The sequence below is a fragment of the Leptinotarsa decemlineata genome, unplaced genomic scaffold (assembly GCF_025532065.1).
Source record: "Leptinotarsa decemlineata unplaced genomic scaffold, Ldec_3_MD MMD2_tig00003902_RagTag_RagTag, whole genome shotgun sequence".
NCBI lineage: Eukaryota > Metazoa > Arthropoda > Insecta > Coleoptera > Chrysomelidae > Leptinotarsa > Leptinotarsa decemlineata.
In genome coordinates, this window is record NW_027412598.1 from 242,960 (window position 1) to 248,948 (window position 5,989).

The following is a 5,989-nucleotide window of genomic DNA, read 5'->3' on the forward strand; positions in this document are numbered from 1 at the left end:
AAATCATCGTTATGCGCCCCACCACCTTGTCTCTGACTCCTCCGAGTGAGTCGATTGTTGGGAACCAAGTGTTGGATCCACCGGGTGGTTAGCCCTGTGGACTCACGGCCGGCACCGGAGGGAGAATAGAGCTCTCCTTCCCGGGTGCGCCTGGGCTGCCGATCCGGTTTTGCACCAAAGGCCAAGGGTGTTAGTGGTCATCCCTGCTTATTTTTTTTACCGTAGTGTGCGCTGGTCAGGCCCTGCTTATTTATCATTATTATTATTATTATCATTATTATTATTATATATGTATGTATGTCTGCACGTGTCAAATCTTGCAACTAAATTATGATTTACTTATAGTTGTAGCTGTATTCGAAATGAAAACGTTGCGCGGCAAGCTTTTGAATTTGTAACTCACAAAATAACCTACATTACACATCAACAGAAATTATGTTTTGGTTTTTAGCGTCTTCAAAAAGTTTTTCTTAATTAGTATTTTCATTACGGTTCCAGAAGGTGGTATACATTTTTTTCAGACATGTATCATTCACCTGATTCTGAAAACAGTATTCACCAAACCAGTTCAGATGAGCTCAAGGCAACAATGTACAAGAGACTTGCAGACTAAAACAAAAAACAAAACTCACAAATAAGCGAAGATATCTAAAAAAACTGAACCGGGAAGAAAGAGAACACGTAAAGAACCAAATTGGAGGGACAAAACTTTAAAAAGAAAGAAAAATCCAGGCGTAGAATTCACTAATAAACGAGGAAAATGTATTGGGTAAAAATTAATTAAGCCAGGGTGTAAACAGAAATGTATTCGCAAATGCCACGATAAGTTAATACAAAACAAATGCACAGAACTGCACAAAGAATGCCAAAAAACAGACACTACAGTGTCTAATAATAACAAATCCAGATGCACTTGTTCGTACAAGTATTCATTTACTGTGAATAATGAAAAGATATTCATATGTAAAACAATGTTTCTCGATACCTTAGGTATCAGTGACAAAGTGTATTACTACTATTAGTAGAAAAGCTATCTCCCAACAAACTTGTTGCGTGAATTCAGATGACAGATGCGGTCATCATGCTACCAGACCAAACAAATTACGTGACGAAGTGAAAGATTCTGAAAGAAAACATATGTCGATTCACATTACGTACGGGCTAGATCTAATTAAAAGTGTTTCAAAGATCAACTGACATTAACGAAATTGTATAAGCTCTACAATGAGTGGATGGAAAGCAACCCTCCTAATATGCAGAAGGCTACAGAGAGGTAATATCGAGACCTTTTCTATACAGATTATAATATAGATTTCTTCAAGCCTGAAAAGGATCAGTGTTCTATATGCAATGTATATACGTGAGCCTCTGACGAAGTAGAAGAGGAGCTACATTTGAACTGCACTATTCATCTTCGTAATAAATTCACTTCAAGCGAATTAAGTCTATAGATATACAAGTAGCTACCGCCGAGAAATCTAACATTGTCATTGTTGTGTGCTATGACATACAAAAAATTTTGTCGACGCCCCAGTCCGAAGTATCCGCATTTTATTATAAACGTAAATTGGCTGTGTACAATTTCACTGTTTTTGACATTGCAGAAAAAGAAGGATTTTGCTATTTGTGGAAGGAAATGATTACCAAAGTAGATGCGAATGAAATAAGTAGTTCATTCTATTCTTTCATTGAAACAAAAGTCAAACAGCATTTCAAGGACTTTCGTTTCTATTCTGACAACTGTGGGGGTCAAAATAGAAATCTTATAGTTTTCTATGCAACATATGTATTCTTATGCAGCATCTACTTTCAACATTGATATAACACATGTGTTTTTGGAAGTTGGTCATACTCAAAATGAGGGGGATACAATGCATGCCCTAATTGAAAGGCTAAAAAAACAGGTTATTCATGTCCCTGAATAATGGACCACGCTAGTACGATGTGCTAAAACTACTAAAATACCTTATAATGTTACGAAATTGACCCAGGAGACTATACTCAACTTCAAGTATTCGTTTAACGGGATAATTATCTACTTAAAAATATATAGTTCAAAATATTGATAATGAAATCAACTTCTTGAGGAAAAAAAATATATTATTTCGTATTCATATAAAATAAACATTTGACATTCAACAATTACAACATTATTGGACATATTCCCCGGACATCATGATTTTCCGCGCCACTGGATGAATGTCAAAAATTAGGTGAGCCCATTATTTGTTTGGAATATATTCTTTCGTTTCGTATAGCCTTTCGTTATAGGATAAATTTGAGATTGTAAGGATACAGGGAGCAGTTGAGATAATTTGAGCTAGATTGTCCTCGGTTTTCGATGTGGATACCTGAAAGTAAATAACACTTCAAAATACATGTCTTACCAAGCCTAAATAACTAACTCTTACGGAAATAATTTTCCTTCTAATTGAAAATAACTATATTATTGTACCCACCTGTTAGCTGACCGTCCAGTTGTAGTTTAGTTCCATAATCCTTCAGATAGTTTTCGTTGTACCATTTAGGTTACCTTATTAGTGGTTCTGTTGACCCAGTTTCAGAAAATAAGATTAATCGAGTTAGATTATTAGTCGCGATCTGTGAAACAGTTGTCATCATAGGGCTCGTAAGACAACGTTTCTCTGTTCGCTGATGGAGGGCGCGAGAGGTACCGTTTCACGATTATTTATAAAAATTCATGTCAAGACCTGTCAAAAAGAAAATTATTTTTACTGTTTTTTTTGATTATTATATCAAATTGAATTCGGACTAAGTGTAGGTGAATAATTGACAGCTTGTTTAAATTAAACAACAAACATTATCAATTATCTTTCGCCATCTATGGGTCAGAGGGACTTAGAGGTTTTGTAATTGTAAATATACCAAAAAATTTTAGATGTCGAAGGTTTCAAATTATTGCCCTTTCTGTTTCACACACCTTTTCCGATAATTCAGTGATTTAACTTACCGACTTGGAAATGGATCGGAAGTCACGTATTTTACTATTCACCGATTGGTTCACCCAACGCTGCTCATGACGTATAGGCATGCGCTTCAATAAGGAAACGTTTTTCAAAATAGGCTCTAACGGATATAATTTCCCACTAGATTCCAAATCTCAATTTCCGGCCTACTCAGGACGGGAAGGAGAAACAGATCGACCTGATTTGGTCATTTTTTCTTTTCGCTCCGTGTGTGTTCAGAAAGAACCATTTTGGAAAATCTGTCTATTAGACACCTCATAGAGGATTAATTTCCATAAGGTTTCATTTCAAGTGAAAAGGTGCCTGTTAGTTTCGTACTTATAGAGTATTGCTATTGTTTGGTTGTGGCCCTTTCACCCTGTTCAGGGATCAGAGAACCTCACGTGAGTGCGCCATTTTTGTCAACCTTTTCCGTCCATTTGTGCTTTTTTTGAGACGTTTTCTCATTTTCATTTTCTCCTATTATAGGGCGATCTACGTGTGATTAGTTCATAGACGATTTTGTTGAACCATTACGAGTTGGGAACTACTCAAATCAGTATTTTGGAAAAATACTGAAATCTATTTTGTGGAAACCGAAAAAGAAATACTTGTCTTCAGTATTTCTCCGGATTTTATTGTAAATGAAACCCTTCTGAACTGGAAGGTAAGTTGCTCTAATTCAGACGGAGTGTACCTAAAGTGTCTTGTGTAAAATATTTGTTGTTTTCATTTGGTTTTTTTAGTATACGGTTACTAGACATTTGCCAATAAAAATATACAATATCATAGTAACGTTCTATCATAATTTATTTTATTTTTGTTATTGATTTTTCCGCTGGAAATCAGCGCATTAATTTTTACTTTCGATAATTTCAGTAGATTCTTGCCATGTTATCATATATATTAGAAAACTTTTGGTTTTTTATTGAAGGTAAAGAAAATAAAATATTACTTTTCATATCGATCACTGTTTTGCGGTGTTGTCCCATTAATTTAAAGTCATTAAGGATGCTACTTTTGTATTATGTACTTAGGATGATTTCAATAGAAATCAATGAGGATTTCTTTAAAGGGTTTTTTTTGGGGTACCGTTTTCCCGTAGGAAGAATTCACGCCAGATCAACAACCACTCTGGAACATTTTGACTACCCTATCTTGGTGGATTCTTTAGATTCAAGATTGTTGTTTGGACTTGGGGGCGGAGGAGACGCGCAAGTACCTGAAACAATAAAAAAAATTGACTATATTTTTTTTATATATAATTTACATTATCGTGATTAATAACTTACTGTTAATTATGTAAAGCGGAAATTAAGTCGTGTTTTGATCCAGTTAATTATTTTTTCGTGATACTGCGTCTGCGCTCTGGGCCCACAGCAAATGACTTCGGAATCCTTGTAAAATATTCTTGAAGGTGACTTACCTGCGGCTTCACTTCCTGCTCTTTGTGTATTTAATTTTGATTTATACGTAGCTGGCTCTTTTTTTTATTATTAATAATAATAATAATAATAAATCTTTATTTCCCGTCGACAGTTACATGTATGGGAATTGTCCAGACTAAATCTAAGGGTTCTGTTAAAAAATATAAATATATATAAAATACAGATACAAGATAAGACAGGCACATGCAATGATTTTAATTTTGTGTTAAAAATTCAGAAAGTGAATAAAAACATTTGTCTAATAAAAATTGTTTCAAGTCTTTTTTGAAATGTATCACATTTTTATGTTGTTTTATGGTATCTGGGAGTGTGTTAAAGATTCGTGGCCCCATGTAATTGGGAGCAAAATATGCAATATTCACTTTCGCAAATGGAATGGACATTAATTGTTTACTACGAGTGTCATAACCATGAACATCTTCATTCAATTCGAAATATGGTCTACTTTTAAAAACATAAACAGCCATTTCAAAAATGTAAATGCATGGGAGAGGTAATATTCCGCACATTTTGAAAATAGTTTTACACGAGTCCCTAAATGAAATATGTGCCAAAGTACGCAATATGCGTTTTTGGCTAATGAAAACATCCGATGCCGAGGTGGAATTTCCCCAGAGACATATATTATACCTAAGCCTTGAATCAATTTGGGCGTAGTAAAATGCCAGTAACTGTGCCTTATTGAGAAAATCTCTAAGATTCAAAAGAAGGAAATTCAAGGAATTCAATTTATTTACTAGTTTTTCACAGTGGATTTTAGAACTCAGAAATTCATCCAAATACACCCCAAGAAATCTGACAGATTCTTGAGTGTTTGTCAAAATTGTTTGATTTACTATAAATTCTAGATTTTTTGTCACCTTCTGGCGATTGTGGAAACGTACTACCTCTGTTTTTTCCGTATTAAAAAATAAAGAACGTTCATTAAAAAAATTTGATATATTATCCATCACATCTCTACATTTAGCATTTAGTAAGTTAGTGTCAGATGCAGACAACACCAATGATAAATCATCTGCATAAGCAGAGTGATGACAACTCTCCAAAATGCAGTCAATCTGATTGATATACAAAATAAACAACACGGGTCCCAGTATGGACCCTTGCGGGACACCCATATCGACATCTTGACATTCATAATTTCTTTTATATTTCGTACTATCAGAGGTTATTTGTATAGATACATATTGTTTCCTGCCCGTCAGAAATGATTCAACCCATCTCAGTGGGAGTCCCCTCAAACCAAATGATTCTAATACTTCTAATAGTTTTCCATGATTAACACAGTCAAACGCTCGGCTTAGATCACAAAAGATAGCTGCTGGACATTCATCAGCTGCAATATGTTCGATTATTTGGTTGAAGAAAGATAAAATAGCAGTAGACGTTGATTTTCCGTCCTGGAACCCATGTTGTTTATTCGATAAAATCTTGTGCCTTTCAATGAAACACCAAAGACGGTCTAGAAAGGCATATTCAAATAACTTTGAAAATACAGATGGAATTGTTATCGGTCTGTAATTTTCTAATAATTTAGAATCTTTTTTCTTATGTATCGGTATGACCTTTCCAATT

The 5,989-nt window shown here is 34.6% G+C and overlaps 1 long non-coding RNA gene across 1 annotated transcript; it reads left to right on the forward strand.

The window, feature by feature from the left end:
- Window positions 1-3,010: 3,010 nt before the first annotated feature.
- Window positions 3,011-4,444, forward strand: LOC141483698 (uncharacterized). Its single transcript, XR_012466230.1, has 3 exons — window positions 3,011-3,370; window positions 3,456-3,633; window positions 4,042-4,444. It is a non-coding gene; the product is annotated as an uncharacterized lncRNA (long non-coding RNA).
- Window positions 4,445-5,989: the final 1,545 nt, after the last annotated feature.